Source organism: Mirounga angustirostris, unplaced genomic scaffold, assembly GCF_029215605.1.
Source record: "Mirounga angustirostris isolate CCGP_5_RB_7025 unplaced genomic scaffold, mMirAng1.0.hap1 SCAF_3, whole genome shotgun sequence".
NCBI lineage: Eukaryota > Metazoa > Chordata > Mammalia > Carnivora > Phocidae > Mirounga > Mirounga angustirostris.
Window position 1 is genome coordinate 79,221,169 of NW_026991711.1, and position 22,457 is coordinate 79,243,625.

The window sequence follows — 22,457 nt, forward strand, 5'->3', positions numbered from 1 at the left end:
GGGTTTCTTTTTGGAGTGATAAAAATATTCTGAAATTAGATAGTAGTGCTGGTTCACAATTCTGTGAATATACTAGAAACACTGAATTGTACACTTTAAAAGGTGAGTTTTATGGCACATGATGCATATCTCAATAAAGTTGTTATTTGGAAAAAAAGATGAAAACTTTATGATTAAAATAACATGAGGTGATTAACTTTGATGGTAGGTTAAGGAAATGTTCTCAGTGAACATGTTTATGTTGCTTCGATGGCATGTTCTTTGGTGGTCTTTAATCAGAAGCAGACAGTACAGAAGGCCAGGCCACTGTCTGCCTGTTCCTTCTGTCCAGGGCTAATGTGCCTCCCCCAAAAGTGTGTCACAGGACTGAGACAGGAACAGACTGGGGGAGGGAAGAGTCCCAATAGCAAACTTCAGTCTTTCCTGGTGCTCCTTGCTCACAATTGGGAAGTGCTTACTAAGCACCTGGTGTGCAAGACCTCAGATTTTCTCTAGTCCTTGTCCTCAGCAGGCTTCATTACAATGTAACATAAAGGATGATGAGTGACTCCCAGCAAACATGGAAACCACAGTTCTGTGAGTTGTTCACTTCCCATGATGATATGGGAGATCCTATAAGAAGTTTCTCAGCTCCTACTAAAGTACCCACAACTGCAAATCTGTGACTCCTGGTGCCAAAGATGACAGAAGTGGAGGACACAGCTGTTATGGCAGAGGCCCCCCCCAGCACTGGCCAGCAGAGCTGATTCAGGTTTGCTGCACCTCCTCAGGCCCTCCTCAGAGACCTGAGCTATCGTCTGAACTAGAAGGTGTGCTTGGAGTCTGTGGATGCCATCTCCTATCTCTGTTGTTCCAGAAATGGCCCCCAGAAACTCAGTTCACATCAGCTGGGCCAAAGCCTCAACAATGCCCAGGTGGGAGTCCTTGGAATCTGGCCCTGGGAGCACATGAAGCCAGGCTTTGTCAGTGTCTTGGTGTTCATTGGGCAATGTATAATGTAAAGTTGCATTTCAGCAGGGAGATAGAGAGCGCATACTGAGGGATGGAGAATAATTCAGCTCTTGTGGAGAACACAAATAGAAAGAAATAGACACTAAACACTATTGTTCTGAAAAAATTCTCATGTTCCTTCCAGTTAATTTACTATTCTTTATGCAGACTTTTTGTGTGTGTTTAAAAAATTAAAGGTACACACAAGTTTCAAAACATTTGTGAGAATGGAAACTTTATAAGTCACACCTTTTTTTTCCTTGCTGATAGTTAATATCCACAATGATCTCACAACCAAATATGGTCATTTTCTTTATCCAGAGGCATAGAAAACTCATCAGTCCATTGTAGTTTTGAATATAGAAATGGGTAAGAGGAGGCTGGATCCTGCATATTACCTATTGGGAAAGACTAGAAGCAGAAACCAGTGAGTCAGCAGATGAAATGAAGCTACCTGCAAAATCCTTGTCAGAGTATGTCCATTATTGCCTCTCATGGGCCTTCTAGAGCACCCCTCCCCCCTGCCGCATCCACTTAGGCTCTGACCTTTTCCCTTTCTACTTGTAGCTAGGTGTTTGCAGAAGTTATAGCTACCCCCTTAACTTGGGCCCCAGACCATAGCTAGTTATACAATTTTTTGAGAATGTGACTTTTTAAATAAGACTCAGCTTAGCCTGCAGCACTGTGGAACCTCTTCTTTCCTGGAGCGTGACTGTGATGGATGTGTGAGGACTGGAGGTATTTCAAGGGAGACACACAGCAGGGGCCAAAGCAGCTCTGGAATGTGGCCAAGCCCATAGCCAAGGGCTAAGTAAAATAAGACTTCCAGGTGTCATTTATACCTATGTGTGGTGATAGCCATACAATAAGAAGTGAATTATGTCAAGTTCAAAGACTACTCTAAACTTATGCTTTGAGACTAAAGATATTTATGCAAATAAGAAAATGAATGATGAAGTTAATTTTGATTTCCTAAGGGCATCTGTTAAAATTAAAAATGCCCTTGAGCGGGGGGAGAAGAATGAGTAGGAGGAGCACAGGGGATCTTTAGGTCAGTGAAACTATTCTGTATGATACAGTAATGGTGGATGCCAGTCATTATACATTTGTCAAAACCCACAGAATGCACAGCCCAAAGAGAGCACCCTAGTGTAAACTGTGGACTTTAATGAATAATAAGGTAGCAATATAAGCTTATCAGTCATAACAAAGTTACCACACTAATGCAAGATGTGAAGGTGAAAGCATGTGCAGGAGAGGAAGGGGTATGGGGGAGCTCCATATCGTCTCAATTTTTCTATAAACCTAAAAGTGCTTTAAAATAAAGTCTGTTAATTAAAAAATGGTAACTTCTGACAAGATGTAGTGATTTAATTTTTTTAAAGTAATAATTAGCTGTGTAGGATGGAATCTTTTTGTAAACAAAGATCCTCAGAAAGAAACATGACACCCACCATATAGACAAGCTGGAGGGACCAGTCTTTCTGTAAGAGTTTGGCTTTGGTGGTAGTGATGTGCACTTGTATAGGACCCCAGAAGAAAGAGCTGTATTTCCCATACACTTAGAAGTACAAGCAAATTCTCTTTGGGCATCTGAGTGTAGTTGGCAGACCTCTGAATTAGATGTAGTATGAATTAAATAGTGCAAATCCTGGGCCCCCCCTGAAATCCACTAACCTGGGACTAGGTATCAGAAGTTGGCATTTTTAACCAATACTACAGGTAATTGTTATGTACATTAAAGTTTGAGAACCATGGCTCAATATTATTTCCAGCACAGAGTGCAGTGTTTGCATTTGGCAGGTGCTCAATATAGAACTGAATTTATGGAAGAGGCATGGAACTCCAGGCCATTGAAGAGGATTATTAGACACGGTTGGGCACTATGAAATTTCTTTATGATCTAAAACTACCTATAGTTTATGCAAGTATGGAAGTAGGAAGGTGATGTATGCTTTATTGATACCCACAGGAAAGCACACAAAATTATCTAGAATTTTACAATCTGGTTAAATTCATTAAAGGAATCAAGGAAAATACTCAGGACTGGGCCAATTTTCTAGCACTCTTAAGAGTATGGACCATACTTACTTCCCTCTAGAGTGAGACTCTTAGGTTTCAGTTGCAAACCTGAAGTTTTCTCCAGTTCTCCAAGCCAAGCTAGATTTAGGGATGCTGGAACAGTATACTGGCTGTAAGGTTTTCACAGTTTCTAGGATTAATCACTGTGATAAAATATTCATAAGAGAATAATGTGGCCTTGACAACAAAGAGCTCAAAGAAAAAATCTAACAAGGGAGTGTTAACCACAGTTCATAATTTACAACTTACTTCATGTGTGTTTGTTTATTCACCTAATGTTTATTGAGCACCTACTATGTCTCAGGCACTAGGGACACACCTGGAAATAACAAGTCAAATAAGATCTCTGTTTTCATGGATCTTACAGAAGGGAGACAGAAAATAAACAACAAAATGAATTAGGTAACTTTGAATAGTGAAAAGTGCTCTGAAGAAAATGAAACAAGAATCATGATAACAAGTGGAAATGCTACTTAGATAAGGTGGTCAGAGCAGGCCTCTTTGGGAAGGTAAGATCTGAACTGAGATATGAATGACACAAAGAGCCCAACCCTCTAAAGATGTAGAGCAGTGGCATCACTGGGCCATAGTCTAGAAACAGAAAGAAGGTCAATGTGATTGAAACAGGCAGGCAGGGAGAGGAGAGTACAAAGGGAGTTCAGAGAGGTAGGAGTCAGGATTGTGTTCCAAGTGTAATGGGAAACCATTAGAGATTTTAAGCAGAAAGTAACATAATCAGATTTAATTTTTATAAGAACAGTCTGCTAATTCTTCAGTTGGCTGATAGGTTCAAAGTGTTATTTTATTATTGTAGTTTATAAACTATAAAATATAATGTATATAACATTGATAATATAGAATATCTTGTAATTAAAATCACTCTGTCTTCTGTGTAGAGAATAGTTTATAAAGAAGTAGGAGAGAGACATCAGGAGATCTTCAGAGGGATCAGTTAGAGAAATTGTGGAGGGTTTGGATTGGGCTTAGATGGTAGCAATGGAGCTGGAGAGAAACAGATTTATAAGGTGGTTTGGAGATAAAATGACAGGACTCACTGATGGACTGGATGTGGAGGAATGGTGAAAAAATGAGAAGAACCAAGGAGGACTCTGGTTTTTGGCTTGAGTAACTGAGTGGATGGTGAAAGTAATTTACTCAGATGAGGAAGAATGAGATGGAGAAAAACTCAGGAACATGTTTAGGGGAGGAATGAACACTTCTGTTTAAGTTTGAGATGCCTATTATTCTTCCAAAAGAAAATGTTTAAGTAGGAACCTGGATATAGAAATCTATTACACAATGTTGCGATCAGGGCTAGAGACATAAATATGAAAATGATTGGAATACATTTGGTAAGTGTACAGACTTAGAATCTCTGTTTTTTGACTGGTGAGTTTAGTCCATTTATATTTATTACTATTGCTGATACATTCTTATTTTGAGCTCTTTTTACTGAGCTTTTTCTCTTTTTCCTTTATTCTGTAGGGATCATTTTATTCCCCTCCTTTTCCCCTTTAGTTTGAAAATCATATATTTTATGTTTTCAATGATTACTCTTAAATTTTTCTGTGATTTTTTTATCGTGGTAAAACATCCAAGACATAAATTTACCATTTTAACCATTTTTAAGTGTACAGTTCAGTGGCATTAAGTACAATCACATTGTTGTGCAAACATCTCCTCTATTTCCAGAACTTCTTTATAATCCTAAACAGAAACTCTGTACCCTTAAATAATGATGCCCCAATTCCCTCACCCTCCAGTTCCTGGTAACCACTATTCTATTTTATGTCTTTATGAATTTAATGATTCAAGTACCTCATATAAGTGGGATCATACAATATTTGTCTTTTTCTCTCTGGCATATTTAACTTAACATACTGTTTTCAAGGTTCATCCATGTTGGAATATATATCAGAGTTTCATTCCTTTTTATAACCGAATATGCATATACCACATTTTGCTTATTCATTCATCTGTTGATGGACATTTGGGTTATTTCCACCTTTCAGCTATTATGAATAGTGCTTCAATAAACATTGGCATACAAGAATCTGTTCAATTCTTTTGGGTACACCTAGAGTGGAATTGATGGATCATATGGTGATTCTATTTTTAATTTTTTGAGGTATCATCAAACTTTTTTTTTTTTTTTTGCAGTAGCTGCCCCATATCACATTCCTACCAACAATGGACAAAGGTTCCAATTTCCCCACATCCTCACCAACACTTGCAATTTTCTGTTTTTTTTTTTTTTTTCTTTTATGGGTAACATCCAGTCTAATGGATGTGAAGTGATAACTCATTGCAGTTTTGATTTGCATTTCCCTAATGGCTAATGATATTGAGCATCTTTTCATGTGCTTATTGGCCATTTGTATATATATTCTTTGGAGAAATGTCTATTCAAGTTCTTTGTCCATTTTTAAATTGGATTTTTTTTTATTGTTGAGTTGTATGTTCTTTATATATCCTAGATATTAATCCCTTATCAGATATATGATTTGAAAATGTTTTCTCCCATTCTGCAGGTTGTCTTTCACTCTTTTGATAGTATTCTTTGATGTATAAAGGTTTTAATTTTGATGAAGTACAATTAATCTAATTTTTTCTCTTGTTACCTGTGCTTTTGGTCTTATATCCAATCATTGTCAAATCCAACATCATGAATATTTCCTTATAAGAATTTTATAGTTTTAGCTCTTACATTTAGATCTTTGATCAATTTTAAGTTATTTTTTGTATATGGTAGAAGGCAAATTGTTACCCTTAAATTTAAACATGAAATTTTGAGCAACCAAATCTGACCATAATCAATATTACTAAAGAAATTAAATTGTGACTTAGAGTACTTTTATTCAATTACCCTATTTTATCTTATTTTTGTCCAGTTTGTTAGCTTCACCTTGGTTTCACCCCTGATTAAAAACTGTTGTTATTTTCTATCATTTATTTATATTTACTCAAACTTTATCTCTTCTTTGTTCACTATTGCTTGCTGAAGCATATTACTCTTTCCTTTTCAGTTCAATTGACTATCATTCCAGAATTTCAACTTCTTTATTTACATTCTCAATCATTTTAAACACACTTATTTTGAAGTCTTTCCATTTCCCAGACTCCATTATCATCTTCCTTTGTGTATTTTTCTGATCAGCTTTTTCACTGAAGATACAGCCCTTGGAACATTCTCAGGTTTACCTGCATAAGATTTTAACATTCTGTCTAATTTGGGTCACTGCCTCTTAGCCTGTTCCTATAATGAGCATTAAAACTTAAGCCCCTAGATACCAAGAAGCTTCACCTACTTCCCAGCCCCATCCAAATTAGTAAAATGAGTATAAATCATGAAGCCTTAGAGAGGTCCCAGGACCAAACCCAGGGGTACTCCAGCATTTAGAGGTCAGGCCTGGAAAGGGATGAAAGCAAAAGAGGCCAAGAAGGAGTGGTAAATAGAAAGAAAAGAAAACCAGGAACGTGTAATGTCACAGAAACAAAAAGAAAAGAGTGTATCAAGAAAGAGGGAGTGGCCAACTGTGCCAAATACTACTTAGAGGTCAAATAAAATGAAGACAGAGAAGTCATGACTGGATGTGGCAAGAATGGGAGGAGAAGAAGTGGAGGCAGTGATTACAGGCCATTCTTTTTAGACTATCTGTGAAGGGATCAGAGAAATAAGATAGAGAAGATAAAGGATTAGAATCAAGGAAGAGTTTAAAACTAAAGGAAGTACTATATTCCAGAGCATATTTATGTACTACTGGGGATAATCCAGAGGAGATAGAATCTTACAATGCAAAAAGAGAGGGGTAAGTTTACTGCAGGTGTAAGTCTCTTGAGAATGTGGGAGGGATGGATTCTCTGACTAGAGCCATGACATCCCACCCACCATAACAGGAAGAATGAAGAGTAGGGGTAACACAGGGGAACGGACAGATTGGAGGTAGAGAAACAGGGAGTTCCAGTCAACAAATGCAAGTTAAGGTCATTCGCCAAGAGTAGAGGCAGAGATGGAAGTCTTGGAATTGGGAGGAAAGGCCAGGTCTGAAGTGGTCATTCATAAAGCAGGCAATGTTAATGGCCTTTAGTGACTCTCAGCATGAAATTAAAATTCTCTTTGTTTCCACCAGATTCCCAGTCTTAGAGGAGAATTGCTGTGTTTGGGTACATTGGCTTTTCTGAGGATTGTTTTTCTGATTTTGGCTACAGAATGTAGTTGCATCTTGGAACCACCTTAAGCTGCATGCATTCAAGAGCCTGTTATAGCTCAGAATGTCAACTATTCCTGGTGTACCCCAATTGGCTATGGGTTGGACATGAATCAACTGAGGTGAGGGCATCCTTAACGCTTGGTGTGAGGCCATTGGCCATTCTCTCTCATGCCCATTTGGCTCCCTGAAGACAGGAATAGAATGGTGTCAAGTTCTGGAACCCCACACCCTTGACCATGTCTAACACCCCCACTTCTGACCAAGTCAGTAAGTCTGATATATAATGTAAGATATTTACTTTTCTAAAACTAAGAGGTGACTTAAAAAGGTGCCCCTTGAAGCACTGAATGGGATTGTTTTAAATGGGTCTATATATATATATATAACAAAACTATCTAGTTTTTCTTTTTTAAGCTTTATTGAGATATAGTTCATATACTATACAATTCACTCATTTAAAGTGTAAACTTCAGTGATTCTTAATATATTCACAGAGTAGTGTAACCATGACCATAATAAATTTTAGAACATCTCTATTACTCCATAAAGAAACCCCATAGCCATTAGCAGCCACTCCCCATTCTCCCTGCTCCTTGCCCTAGCAAGCACTAATTTACTTTCTGTCTCTATGGATTTGCCTCTTCTGGACATTGCATATAAATGGAATAAAAAATGTGTGGCCTTTTGTGCCTGACTTCTTTTCACTTAGCATAATTTTTCAAGGTTCACTCATGCTGTAGCATGTCTCAATACTACATGCCCTTTTACAGCCAAATAATATGCTATTGTATAAATATTTCACATTTTATTTGTTCATTCATCAGTTGATGGCCATTTGGGTTGTTTCACTTTTAGATGATAGCAGTTTTTTAAAACAACTCAAAATATAATTTCTCAATTCACTGTTCTAGTGGGAAAAAGCACTCCAGATTCACTTTGGTTCAAGCCCGAGTTCATGGCTAGTACTGACAGGAGCCTACCATACCTGCTTCCCCTGTGACCTCAGGCCACAACAGTGTCAATTATTAGGAATAATGTTCAATTAAGACTACATACTGAATTGAAAGTGAGCCTAACTTTTCTTGACATATTGTCAATTTAGCTTTAAAATCTACCCTGAGAAAATGACAATCAAACCAGACAGGCCACAGCCTAGTTTCAATTGGATCTAGTTTTTTTTTGAAAGCCATGACTCAATGTTGCCCCATTGTGCAACATTTTAAAATTGACCTTACTTGTATGATCAGATAATGACATGAAAAATATTGATTTTGGTTACAGATTATTATTATTTTTTTTAAATGTTTTATTCATTTATTCATGAGAGTCAGAGAGAGAGAGAGAAGCAGAGGCAGAGGCAGAGGGAGAAGCAGGCTCCCCGCCTAGCAGGGAGCCCGATGCGGGACTCGATCCCAGGACCCCGGGATCGTGACCTGAGCCAAAGGCAGACGCTTAACCATCTGAGCCACCCAGGCGCCCCTTGGTTACAGATTATAATGGCATCTTGGAACCATCTTAATATCAGGTATAGGAAGTAAAATTTATTTAACGTCAGTTTAGGGTAAGTTCCCCTGAAGATGTGATGAAGTTCATCAGCATTCCAGGGGTCCCTGTGGACCCTCAGGGTATTCTGTTTCTCTGTTTTATCTCCTGCTCCTGGGCGCCCGGGCAGAGAAGATCAATGGAAAACAGACATTGCCCAAAGATCAGCAGGCTTAAGCCCTGACTTTCCCAACCTTGGGCAATGTGAAGATAAAGTTACTGCCAGTGTTAAGCCTCAATCCACTGGAAAAAGAAAAACAGAAGTGATTGTGTTCTCTGGAAGGCAAGGCTCTAAGTGCAGAGTATCTCATGTTTTCAAAGTAGGAAAGTGTCCACAGCTAATATTTGGATGGGCCCACAGTGCGTGTCTTTCTCACTGCAGCCTGGGCCTGTCCCATCAGAGACAAAAGGCCCTTGCTGTGCACCTGTGGAGAGGAGAGGTTCAATGAAGGGAGGCAGGGCAAGCCCCTTTTTGCTGTTATTGTTTTAAGCAGAGTTTTGTGAAGGGAGCGGTTCTGGAAGTAAAGCAGAGCATGGAGTTTCTGAGCCTGGAGTGTTTTGAAATACATCTGCTCTAGAGACCCTCTGTCACTGGGCCTTCCACAGACGCTCGTTCCCCATTTCTCCACCCAGGACTGCTGACTCCTCCATCCTCTGCCAAGGACAACACTGGCCGGTGGAAATGAAGTATTTGCTGACCCCTGAGCTTATGGAACATGGAGCTTTCACTAGTAAGGAAGGTGTGGGGAACAATAAGAAAATGCTTGAAGTGGTAACCTTCTTAAAAGTTACTCCTAAATCCTCTAGCCCAGGACACCAAACATTCACACAGGCATCAGGAATGTGCCATGCAGTGGGCATCTCTCAAAGAGCTCACAGACAGCAGTGGGGTCAGAACGGGGTTGGAATCCAAAGTGCGTGCCACGAAGTACAGAAATAGACATGAGCCCCGGGTGAACTGGGTGCAGGGGAATAAGAGAAACATCAAAGTGATGGATGACACCAGTTAGGTTTTTAAAGGACAAAAAAATCACCCTGAAGACAACATAGGGGCAAGGAAGGGGATTAGAGGATGAGAGGCCATGTTCCCGGTAGAGGAAATAGGACATGCAGAGGCACAACGCAGGTAACAGTGTGATGTATGTGAGCGTGTGAATGAGTGTGTGTGGGTGTGTAAGCGTGAGTGAGCATGCTTAATGATGTATTATTCATGAGCATACAAATGATTTGGTGATCTGGTCTGCAAAGTCCTCTGGACATTGTAATACTTCCCCTATCAACACTCATCACATTTTATTAAAATTCTTTTAAAAATTTTCAGACTTCTCACTAGATTCTAAAAGTCATGTCTATCTTGATCAATCTTAAGAAGACCTTAATAAATGGAAAGACATATTTCATGTTCCTAGTTGAAAAAACATAATTTTGTAAAAATATAAACATTCCAAAGAAAATTATAAAATGTTTAATGTGATCCCAATCAAAATCCCAATAGGATGCTTTTGTAATGTGATTCCAGATTTAATTCCATCTGTATGAGTAAATACAAGAATATTCAAGCCAAAGTTTTAAATGAAAAATCACATTTCAATCATATTTTATTTTATTTTATTTATTTTTTTTAAAGATTTTATTTATTTATTTGACAGAGAGAGACACAGTGAGAGCAGGAACACAAGCAGGGGGAGTGGGAGAGGAAGAAGCAGGCCTGCTGACGAGCAGGGAGCCCGATGCAGGACTCGATCCCAGGACCCTGGGATCATGACCTGAGCCGAAGGCAGACGCTTAACGACTGAGCCACCCAGATGCCCTTTTTCAATCATATTTTAAAACTTTAATAATAAAGCAGATGATGCTCATATAGAAATAAGCTAGATCAACAGACTAGAATAAGAAATTTGGGGGGGAAATTAGGTATATATGGTAATTCAGTTATTATAATGCAATTATACAGTAAGCAGTATTGGAATAACTGCCTCATGATTTGGAAAACAATTCACCCAAATGGCTTGTTAAATGTTCAACTCAACTCAATGCCTTGCACAGGTGGCAAATCCATCTGTGAGTATGTCCACAAGCACAGTGGTCTCTCACGGCCAGGGGACATCAGTGTGTAAGAGGGAGTAAAGTGTGTCTTCTGGGTATTGGCTGACCCATCTGACCATGTCATATGCCCAAGAATCTTATGTCCTGTTGAGGACATCTTATGTCATCTGCATGGCAGTTATGTTATCTGAAAGACTCTTTTTGGAGTATGTGGGGTATGGAGGAAGAATGTCTGCCCTCTAACAGTGAATTTACAGTGGGGAGAGTCTGGTCCTTCCTCCAGGGGAGAAAAGGAATCAACCAACAACCTGATGCGAGTAAAGAGCAACTTATCAGTGAGATCATATGATACATGTCTTTCTCTGTTTGACTTATTTCACTCAACATAATACCCTCCAGTTCCATCCACGTCATTGCAAATGGCAAGATCTCATTCCTTTTGATGGCTGCATAATATTCCATTGTATATATATATACCACATCTTCTTTATCCAGTCATCTGTCGATGGACATCTTGGCTCTTTCCACAGTATGGCTATTGTGGACATTGCTGCTATAAACATCGGGGTGCACGTAGCCCTTCGGATCCCTACTTTTGTATCTTTGGGGTAAATACCCAGTAGTGCAATTGCTGGATCATATGGTAGCTCTATTTTCAACTTTTTGAGGAACCTCCATACAGTTGTCCAGAGTGGCTGCACCAGCTTGCATTCCCACCAACAGTGTAGGAGGGTTCCCCTTTCTCCGCATCGCCGCCAACATCTGTCGTTTCCTGACTTGTTAATTTTAGCCATTCTGACTGGTGTGAGGTGGTATCTCATTGAGGTTTTGATTTGGATTTCCCTGATGCTGAGCGATACTGAGCACTTTTTCATGTGTCTGTTGGCCATTTGGATGTCTTCTTTGGAAAAATGTCTGTTCATTTCTTCTGCCCATTTCTTGATTGGATTCTTTGTTCTTTGGGTGTTGAGTTTGATGAGGAATTCTTAATCGCAGGAAACAAACTGAGTGTTGTTGGAGTGGGGGGTGGGGTGGGAGGGATGGGGTGACTGGGTGATGGACACTGGGGAGGGTGTGTGCTCTGGTAAGCGCTGTGAATTGTGCAAGACTGTTGAATCTCAGATCTGTACCTCTGAAACAAATAATGCAATATATGTTAAGAAAAAAAAAAAAAGAAGAAGAAGCAGGTAGCGGGAGGGGAAGAATGAAGCGGGGGAAATCGGAGGGGTAGACGAACCATGAGAGACGATAGACTCTGAAAAACAAACTGAGGGTTCTAGAGGGGAGGGGGGTGGGAGGATGGGTTAGCCTGGTGGTGGGTATTGAGGAGGGCACATTCTGCATGGAGCACTGGGTGTTGTGCACAAACAATGAATCATGGAACACTTCATCTAAAACTAATGATGTAATGTATGGGGATTAACATAAGAATAAAATTAAAAAAAATAAAATAAATAAAAGTAGGTAAAAAAAAGAGCAACTTACAATGAATTCACGGTGGGCTTTTGAAATATTTCAAAATGAAGGATTGTACATTCAACAATCCAATTATAAATAAATTCCATTATGGTTAGTTGAGTGCCTAGAAAGGAGGAAGAAAAAGACAGGAAGAGCTTTTATATATATATTTTTTATTTATTTAATTTGATAGAGAATGAGAGCACAGGCAGGGGAGCAGGAAGCAGAGGGAGAGTGAGAAGCAGACTCCCCGCTGAGCAGGGAGCCCAATGTGGGGCTCGATTCCAGGACCCTGGGATCATGACCTGAGCTGAAGGCAGATGCTTAACCGACTGAGCCACCCTGGTGCCTCTGTAATCTTCTTTTAAAAAACTCTTCCTGGCTCAGCATCAGCTCAGTCAGCTAAGCATCTGCCTTCGGCTCAGGTCATGATCCCAGGGTCCTGGAATTGAGCCCCACATTGGGCTCCCTGCTCAGCGGGGAGTCTGCTTCTCACTCTCCCTCTGCTACTGCCCCTGCTTGTGCTTACTCTCTCTCTCTGTCAAATAAATAAATAAATAAATACTTAAAAAAAAAAAAGAAGATGACAAAAGAGTCCTGAAGATGGATGGAGGTAAGGGCCGCACAACAATTGAGCATGCTTCATGCCGCTAGAAGGTAGACTTAAGATAGTGAGGATGGGAACTCTTATGTTGTGTATATTTTACCACATTTTAAAAAAGGAGCCAGGAGGAGAAAAGAAAGCTCCAAGGCAAGCAGGGATGGTGGAGAGAAGCCTGGGCTCCTCTCTCCCAAGATGCACTCCCTTTCCATGGGATTCCAGTGGGCTGCCCAGGGCTGATGATCTCCACTCAAGACATCCCTGCTCCTGGCTGGTACTAGGACACAGCAGGTTCAAATCTATTCCTGTGCCAGGAACTCAGCTCAGGAAACATTTTTTGCTTCTTTCTCTCTTATGTTGCTACCCCAAGTGACTTGTTTGAGTCTCCGGAAAAGTGTTCTTAGACATGGGACATCACCCAACAATGGGAACTTCTGTTCAGATGTTTGTACAATAGTATCAGTCGTCATATCATATCTACACTTGTCGGTGCTTTTGGCGGTGTAGGGGGTACCAGGGGGAGTTCTAGAGAGGTGGAAGCAGGGACTTGAGAGATCTGGAGGCCATCCTCTCCAGTGGCACACGTGGTGTCCTTGGCTGCTCTCTCCCCAGTGCTCACCACGGCATTAGAGCACAGGCTGTCACCTCTCCTGGATCTTCTCCTTTGGCTGCCTCTGACTTGTCCCCACCTCCCCTCTCATCCCCCCACCTGCAACTTCTACTCTCCCCCCACCTCCATCCCCCGCTCTGGCCTGGTTTAAACACCTCTCTTCTGCACTCCCGTTGTCCCCACCTGTCAGAGTGTGTATCATGAATGAAATTGCCTGAGTCATGACCCTGTCCCATTCAACTTAAAGCCTTTTGAGAGTGGAGACCAACTTGTATTTTGCTCCATACCCTCATCCCCACAGACGCCTCATACAGAGAATGCACCCAAATTCTTGCTGAAAGAATAAATGAAAGCTGGTCCTCTTCATTAAACTGTTATTACTTCTGAGACTCAGAGCCCTTAAATAGCACACCTGGATCACAGGTAAGGAGTCAAATGCACACCTGCTGACCTGTAGTCTGGGCTTCTTGCCCTCACTGCCCAGTGATGACACAGCTGCTCCCACAAGTCCAGATTAACTGCAAGTTGAAGGTGAGGGTGAAAGCCAGGCATGCTGGGCAGTCTGGGGAGGCACCTCGAGCAGGAAAAGTTGAGGATCTAGTTCTTCTTACCATTTCTACAGTCATCCATCCAATGCCCCTGCCCAGACTTGCACTAGAATCCTAATAAACCTTCAGAAAGGACCCAATTGACCATTTATGGGGTCTACACACATGAATCACTTTCACCCACTCTCTGAGTCCTCCAGAAACACAGCAGAAATGGTGCCAAGGCCTCTTGGAGGGGTCTCAGAAATCTGCCTAGTGTCACTGTGAGCCATCTCTCCCTGGAGTCCTATGCAAAGACTAGGGCACTGGAATACTTTGCTCTCTCAGACCTTTTGGTGGTTGGGGGGCACATGGCCCCTCCAGTGAGACCCACTGATATAAACAAGAAAAGAATACTACCACGATGAGTTCTTTCTGTAAAATCTTTGTCAAAAGTTCTGTTATTTCCTATGATAGATTCAGAATGTGGACTCACTGAGTCAAAGGGTGAGAAGATGTTACATTCTTGATGGACATACCAAACTGCTCTCCAGAGAACACCAACCCAATTTCCATCATTGAGCCATAGCACCTGCCCACAGCACCCTGGTCGGTGTGATCACCCGTTACATTCTTTCTTAAACAAAGAAATGATTTTGTCTGTTGCCTGATGAGCTTCATTCATCGCTTTCAGTTAGATGATCAGCTTCTGAGAACAAAGCAAGTATAATTGGGACATAAGGATTCTGACCTTAGCTTCTGACCCTTTAGCTTCCTCATCTTCAAAAGAGGACTAAAGGACTAGAAGCGCCCTGCAGAAATGAGAGCAGAGGCAGGTAGCAGGGATTGCACGCTCGAGGAACACCTCTGAGTCAACCAAACCCACTCCCAGGAGAGCTGGCCCTCATCCCTGAACCAGGACAGACAGGCCTGCAGCAGAAAGGCAACCTGACTCTTCAGGACTGCCCTTTTGCTGGACTCAGGTGGCCACCCCAACCCAAGGGCTCCATTCTGTCTTCCTGTTTCTGGAAACAACATTGCATGCTTTCCCTTGATGACACCTCAGTGCAGCATTTAAGCAGTTAAAAGACCTTCTAGCGCCACTGTGGTCTGCACTGTTTACCATATGATTTATGATGGCTTATTTAGAATGGGTTTTCCTGTGTAGCAGTTGCCCTTTTGCCCTTCTCCCTGGTGTCCTGGCCAGATGCAAAGGGCTCTGGAGGCTTGTTTATCACTACAGCTTGAAATGCTAACCATAAACAGCCCTACACACACACAAAATCATGAGTGTTCTGAGTATTTTTCACTTTGGTTTTTTTGGTGTGTGACATTTTGAAGTACTACTTTATGACATGATTTTCTTTTTGTAACAGAAGAGGAAACAAGCACTCACTGGATCCCTGGGATGTGGATCCCTATGGTACAGGCACTATAGCAGGTACTTTGTATAATTCTGTCCTTCCTTTCTCACAACTGTCCTTATTGTCTCCATTTTACTCCTGAGGAAACCAAGTCGTATAGATAATAAATAGTAACACCAAGATTGAAATGCAGATCTAAGCCTAATATGTTTTCGACTGTGGAATGTCGCTGCTTCTGGAATGCTGTCTTAAAGCATTTGTGACTTCTAAAGTGTGGTTCTGTTCCAGGTGACAAATCACTTCCTGGGACCATAGCGTTGGTTTGACATTTAAAGTGGCTAATAATTACTTATTAGCATACTTAATAGATGTTTCCTCTGTTATGAGGAAACATCTATTATGCGTAAAGGAACACTGAGTGGAGAGAGTCAGGAGGTTGTTGGGTTTGATCTGCTAAGGCTCCTACGGAAACGAGTTTCCCCAGGGTGAGAGGCATGGTGGTGGCAGGGAGTAAACAAGGCCTTCCAGGGGAGTGACAGCAAACCCATCACCACCGCCAGGGTGAAGGGTTCACAAGGGATGGAGGAGAATAAGCATGTGAGTTACGGAGGCAGGGCTCGGCAGTGCACTGAATTAGCTAGGACTTGTTTTGCCAGGAAAAAAAGCATGAGTGAGTTACATGACTTAAATATATGCCTACAACTACAAATGACCTAAGGCAGATAATTCTACCTTTCGTGACTCAGATTCTATCTTTATAAAAATGGGAGAAATAAAACTGTGCCAAGTAACACACTCCCTTTACTTCCTAGAGATGTTGGGGGAACTTCCAGAGAGTTTTCTTCACCTGTAAACCCTGGTTACACCCCAATATACAGTTCTCTAATTCTTTATTCTTGCATTGCAGGACCCCAGGAAAACCTTTCTGACATAAACCAGGGAAATTATACAGAGCTACCTAAGTTAATTCTAAAATTCAGTTTCTACCAAATCCAAGTACCCTTCTTGGTTATAGATTCATAAAACTAAAAGGTCTTAGAGATGACTCTGTGCAGTGAGGGCAAATGCCTGACATGCTCATCTGCACCCCCCTGCATGCAGCCCTCAGGTAGACACTTTATCTCATCTGGACACCTGTCTCTGGAGCCTGCCCACAGCCTCAGAATCCTTCTCAACCAGCACCTCCAGCAGCCACCATCAGCTGACAGCAACTGGCATTTGAATAGAAACCTATCTGCCATCTCTGATCTAGTACAACCCTTTCCTTTCATAGAAGAAGAACTGGAAGCTTAGAGAGACTGAATGATGAAACCAGGACGAAACCAGGATCTCACAGCTAATAAATGGCAGAGCTAGGAGTCAAATCAAGGCCTCTGACTTCTAGCTCTACATCCATATTTTTTTGATGCCTTTGAGGCTAACAAGACCCAGCTCAAGTAAATAATTCATTTATTCATTAAATAGTTACTGAGAACCTACTATGTACCAGACATTATGCCCAGATAAATGACTAATCCCTGTTGGTCCAGCTGAAGAGGAAGTCCATAAACCACAGACCTTTTCTCACTCAGCATGAGTTTGATCAAAATTCGACTAGTTGGATGGTTGGATGGATGGATGGATAGATAGATAGATGATAGATAGACAGATAATCATGACATCACATTTTCCATGGACTTTAGAAATACCTGTCAAAAAGAAGTTTACAAAATTAATTAATAGTAAGATAATTAATGACTCCTACCCATTACATCATTTTGTTTGTCAATTTTCTGTTTCTTCTGGTCATCTTTTCCTGGGCATTGTGCTATAATATAAGGAACACGATTATACATAGCTTTATGGAAAAACTATTATAGGAGGAATTTAAGTACCTTGCTCCAAGTCTTATATCAGGGTTTAGGACAGAAAAAAAGATATAATCATCATAGGTCTTGGTTACATTTACATTATCAACCATGAGTAAAATGTCAGTTGAAGGTCAACTAAATTATATGTCCTTTGGTTATATTATAGGGAAGATAGCATTGAACCAAGTATCAGAAGACCTGGGTTCTAGTTTTGTTCCTTCCCAGGCTTTTGTGACACTGAATGAATCACTTCAATATCACTGAGCCTTTCTCTTCATTTATAAAATGACTTTGTGCCCTGCCTGTCTCCGAAGGTTGTTATTAGCATTAATAATAATAATAAAAAGCTTCCACTGCTATTGTGATTTACCATTGCAGTACTCTTTCACAACAACCCTGAGAGGTGGGTAGGGCAGTTATAATTACCCACAATTAAAGATGAGAAACCCAAGGCTCAGAGAAGTGAAGTAACTATCTCAAAGTTACCCAGCCAGAAAGTGGTGGCAACAGGAGTGACCTTTCTGCTTTCTGTGTGGACACCGCCCCCCACTCCCATGTGCTTTTTCTCCAAGGGAGGCAGGGTGACTAGAAGCCCTTTCGTACACTGTTGTGTTGTTGGTGTATGGTGGGAGCTGGCTCTCTAGGCAGCTCTCAGGAGCTTGGAAATACCTAAGGGGCTCTTGGCAGGTTTTCCAGTTGTGGAAACTAGAAGAGGATGTTCTCAGTGAGAAGTTTCTCTGCTGTGCTCACAGACTCCTTATCTGTTGGCTCCAGTCTGCTCCACTTCTCTACCACATTAGTAGCTATCTCCATGTGTGTCCTTAGTAATTTCCTCTAAAAGGCAAACACACACACACACACACACATGCACGCATGTGTCACTTAATTGCAAACATAAATTTCAGTGGAATGGCCCTCTATCAAAATCCTTAGTTGTAAACAGCCTCTTAAAAAATTAGTTAAGTCATGTCTTATACATGGGTTCTTGCCGCACAGTGCCCAGGAAAAGACCAGAAGAAACAGAAAACACACCAAGTTAATTAGCACTCTTTCTGTGCCTGATTGGCTCTGCAGGGCTGGCAGGCATGTTAGATGTAACAAGGCAGCAGCAGGGACCACCACTGTCAACTCTTTGACCCTCTGGGAGTCTCTACCCTGAGTGTACCTTTCTCCAGTACAGACACTCTTACCCTTGTGCTTATAGAAGTCACTGTGCACTCACCACCTCTTGTACTGGACCAGGGGGAGGGGCTGCCAACAGACCCAATATATGGTGGTGTTCTCCACTCTTTCTTTTTTTTAGATTTTATTTATTTATTTGAGAGAGAGAGAGCAAGAGAGATCACAGAGGGAGAGGGAGAAGCAGAGTCTCCACTGAGCAGAGAGCCCGATGCGGGACTTGATCCCAGGACCCTGAGATCATGAACTGAGCTGAAGGCAGACACCCAGCCAAATGAGCCACCCAGGCACCCTTCCACTGTTGATTTTATTGGTAGACAGTAGCTCTAGAGCAGACGCTTGCAAACTTTAAAAGTGTGAGTGTGTGTGCGTGTATGTGTGTGTGTGAAACAAAAAACAATACCCTACATCTCATCCACTTTCAGATTTCCTGGCCTACTCTATTTTATATAAATGAAACCTAATGTGTTGATTTTATGAACTGCCAATAGGTTATGACCCACTACATGAAGTGGCATCCTTCAAAGAGTGACCGCATACCAGAGGGCAAACTCTCATGGCACAGGAGTGGAGACCTTGCTCAGAGCAGTGAAATGATTGCCCAAACACTATGTCCTGAGGCTGCTCCCACCTCCCATGTTCTTCCAGCCTCTTCTATCCACACCAAATCCAGCCTCCTAACAAGCCTACCTGCCTCCAGATGGGTTCCTCTCCATCCTATCCTCCACTACTGGGAGAATGATTTTCTGAAATAAACATCTTCCCCTTTCCTACCCTTCTGAAAACCTTCCCATGACTTGCCCCAGCCCCATCATCTAAAGGAGGAAGTCTAAGCTCCTCAGATGGTTGATGAGGCCCCTTTGACCCCAGTCCTACCTCCCAAGTCTCAACCCCTACACTCCCTCCCTTTCTCTTTGTATTCCCACTGCACTACAGCAGTTGTGGCTGACCCACAGCACATGATATTTCGTGTCTCCACGCCTCTTCTTCCCTAAGACCTGCAGTAGATAAAATAACACCTCCTCCAGGAAATAGACTCTGCCCATCCAGGTTGCCAGGCACCTACTTTGCATGATCTGTGGTCCTCTGGGCACACCCTGTGTGAGTACCTACTCTGGTATTTTCCCTCCTGAACAAGTGTGTAGGTGGTAAGAGGGGTGGGACCCTGGGCAGGACAAATGAGGCCATCGCTTGCTGAGGGAAGTGACTTAACAGGCAGCATGTTGGGAGAGAAAATGAAATCAAAGCCAGAAAGACTGACCAACTGAGTCATCAGTGGAACAGGGCTAGCTGAGAGAAGAGTCCAAATACAGGGCAATATGAGAGATCCCCAAGGAAACCCAATGACCAAAGAAGGCTGAACATAGAAGATGAGCAGTCAAGTGCACATCTTGGCTACTCAAAATGTGGTCCATGAACCAGCACCCCCAGCAGTTTGTTACACATGCCCTAGTCTAGATCAGAGAAGCACTGGTCTGAAGGAGCTTCTCTGAGCTGGAGAGCAAATGCTCCAGCTTTCTATGTGCCTGGTTACCCCCGCTTCTCCCTGGGCTGTGCTGAAGTTTTCTGTCTGCAGGTCTGTCCGCCTGAAAACAGGGACAGCATCTTGTGTGTCTTTGTGTCCTCAGTGCCTAGTCTGCCCACATCATGTCATGTGGGTTAACATGACATGATGTGGGCATATTCTTGCATGCTCTGGGACAGAAATACTTCCTACAGATCTTCCAAATTGACTTGTAATAGAAGCAGCACTCTTGGTCAACTTAATTTCATTTTTGCTACTTAAAGTTGTTATGAAATCGAGACATGCTCATCATGGATGTCTTAGAAAATAAAAAAAATTTTAAAAATGCATCTATACACTCACAATCCAGAGACAACCACAACTACAATTTTATAACATTTCTGTTTCTTTTTAAATCTCTGTGGATGTTTATTATTCTTCTAAGTAGTTCACATCATATTCATGTAACAGGTTTAAATGTATCAGTGGTGACAGTGACCCCAAGACAGTGACTTTGACATTCCCACAGTCCATAGTAAGTACAATTCTGTGGCATCAAGTACGTTCACATCATTATGCAACTATCATCACCACCCAACTCCAGAGCTCTTTCCTCTTTCCCAACAAAAAGTCCATACCCATTAAACACTAACTCTCCTTTCCCCTCCCTGTAGCTCCTGGCAACCACCATTCTACCTACGTCTCAGCATAGGTTGACTACTCTAGGAACATCATATAAGAGGAATCATACAATATTTGTCCTTTTATGATGGGCTTATTTCATTCATCATAATATCTTCAAGTTTCACCCATGTTGTACATATGACAGAATTTCCTTCCTTTTTAATACTGAATATTATTCCATTGTGTGTATGTACCACATTTTGTTTATTCGTTCTTCTGTTGATGGACTCAAGTTGCTTCCACCTTTTGGTTATTGTGAATAATACTGCTGTGAATGTGGGTATACAAATATCTGTTCTATTCTCTCTTTTCACTTCTTTTGGTGAAAGTGGAACTACTGAACCATATGGAAATTTTATGCTTAATTTTTAAAATTGCCATACCACTTTCCATGGAGGCTATTTTATTTTATATTCCCAGCAGCAATACACAGGATTCCAATTTTTCCACATCTTCCTCAATACTTATTATTTTCTGATTGTGTGATAACAGCATCCTAATGTGTGTGAGGTGGTATCTCACTGTGGTTTTGATTTGTATTTCTGTAAATTAGATTATTGATGTTGAGCATCTTTTCATGTGGTTATTGGCCATTTGTATATTCTCTTTGGAGAAATGTCTATTCAAGTCCTTTGCACATTTTTAATTGGGTTTTTGGTTTTTGTTGTTGAGTTGCTGTCTCAGAAATTTACTCAAAAAAGTCAGGACCTATTCTCAGTTAAAAGGTTCAAAATCTGTGGCCCTAGCACTGGCTGTCATGAAGAAGCAGGAGGTCAAGAAAGTGGCAAATCCCCTGTTTGAGAAAAAGTCCCCAAATTTCAGCACTGGACAAGGCATCCAGCCCAAAAGGGACCTCACTCACTTTATCACCTGGCCCCATTACATCTGGTTGCGGTGGCAAAGGGCTATCCCTTATAAGCGGCTGGAGGTGCTCCTGTGGTTAACTGTAGTTTACCTAGGCCTTGGACCACCAAAGAGCTACTCAGCTGCTTAAGCTGGCCTGAAAGGAAGGACCAGAATGCAGAGATTGTTGGCCTGGGTTGTGAAGAAAACCGCCTGGCAAAGCGAATGTCCTTACTGAGAAGCCACTGTCCTTTGAGTGGGGGTTAACACTGCCACCACCTTGGTGGAAAACAAGAAGGTCATACTGGTGATGATTGCACATGTCATGGATCCCATCAAGCTAGTTGCCTCCTTGCCTGCCCTATGTCCTAAGACAGGGGTTTCCTACTGCATTTTCAAGGGGAAGGCCAGGCTGGGGCATCTGGTCCACAGAGGAGCTGAACCACACAGGTCACCTGCACACAAGTTAACTCAGAAAATGAAGGGGTTCTGGCAAAGCTGCTGGAAGCTACCAAGAGACCAATTACAATGACAGATTTGATGAGATCCATCACTGGGGAGGCAACATTGTGGGTCCAAAATCTGTGGCTCCCATTACCAAGCTGGAAAAGGCAAAGGCAAAAGAACTTGTCACCAAATTGGGTCAAGTTTTCTGTATATAAAAATAATAAAAATTGTCCTTCAAAAAAAAGTTCAAAATTCTCTCAATTATTTTGCCTTCCCCTTTGACTTCTCCCTGGGCTGGTGTCTGGGTGGAGATCTAGACCAAGGCAAGCAGTTATAATTCACCCTATATACATGTGATGGAAGCTTATTTTTTGCTCATGTCAAGCCCATTCTAGATTGGCAGGTGATATTTTCCACAAGATAATTCAGGGAAGAAGGCTCTGCCTTTCTCTAGGACCTTGTTATTTCTATTCAGCTCTGTGTGAGTATAACATGTGTATGGCAGGGACACTTGCTTCT

At 41.5% G+C, this 22,457-nt stretch overlaps 1 pseudogene; it reads left to right on the forward strand.

The window, feature by feature from the left end:
• The window catches only part of LOC135363788 (large ribosomal subunit protein eL8-like), a 60,595-nt pseudogene extending 38,442 nt beyond the window's left edge, over positions 1 to 22,153 (forward strand).
• The last annotated feature ends 304 nt before the right edge of the window (positions 22,154 to 22,457 follow it).